The 776-nt window shown below is 54.4% G+C and overlaps 1 protein-coding gene across 1 annotated transcript in view; it reads left to right on the top strand.

Moving 5' to 3' along the window:
* PCNT (pericentrin) overlaps positions 1-776 on the top strand; it is a 100,314-nt gene that overhangs the window by 21,509 nt on the left and 78,029 nt on the right. The gene's annotated exons all lie outside the window — the stretch shown is intronic.

Here is a 776-nt window from a genome sequence, read left to right as displayed (position 1 = left end):
TCTTTCCCTGTGTCTTTTCCTCATAGGTTTTATGAATTAAATTATGTCTCCTATCATCTGAGGGAATATAAAAACGATAGAGTACACGTGTGTTTAAGCAAAAGTCCTGTGTGTGGGTGCGTGTGTGGCGCATGGCATGCGTGGTGTGTGCGCGTGCGTGGTGTATATTTGGCGTGTTGACGTGCCATGTTGACTGAGGGTGCCTGGTGGAGCTCCCCCAGCTGGGTCTGGGAACCCCATGCCCCTCTGGTCAGCACTGACCCCTGGCCAGTGTCTCTCTGGCTGCAACTTTGGTTGTCCCTGAGGCTGAGTGTCTTTTGACTTGTTTGGCCGTCGCAGCCATGTTTCTGCCGTTTCCTCAGGGGCCGGGAGCCCCTTGCTCTCAGCTCCCGTCCTGTCCCCAGTCTCCAGGCACAGCAGGATTTCTCTGTATTTTATCTTTGCTTTTGTCGCCTGCAACTGGCTGTTGCCTGGCAGGGGGTGAGACTCTGGCCCCCTTTTCTTTCCCGGAATGGCGAGTCGCTCTCGTCCGACTTGCTGGGAAGCCTGACCCTTGTGAGCCGAGTTGTGTCGGGGGTGCTCGAGTCCACCCATCAGTCAAGTCGTTTTCTCCCGTGACCGTATGAGGACTCCAGTCTTGACTTAAAAGATAACTCAAGCTTATTGAGAGGTGGACATTTAGGCTGCCGTGGCCTCTCTGTGATTTTGAGGAAGATGGGGTGACTGGTTGCATCTTGAGGGCACAGGAAACGTTGACACTGCCTCGAGCCCCTCGG

Source organism: Lipotes vexillifer, unplaced genomic scaffold (genome assembly GCF_000442215.2).
Source record: "Lipotes vexillifer unplaced genomic scaffold, Lipotes_vexillifer_v1.1 scaffold545, whole genome shotgun sequence".
NCBI lineage: Eukaryota > Metazoa > Chordata > Mammalia > Artiodactyla > Lipotidae > Lipotes > Lipotes vexillifer.
Note: the sequence above shows the minus strand (reverse complement) of the source record. Positions and strands in the feature narration are given on the sequence as shown.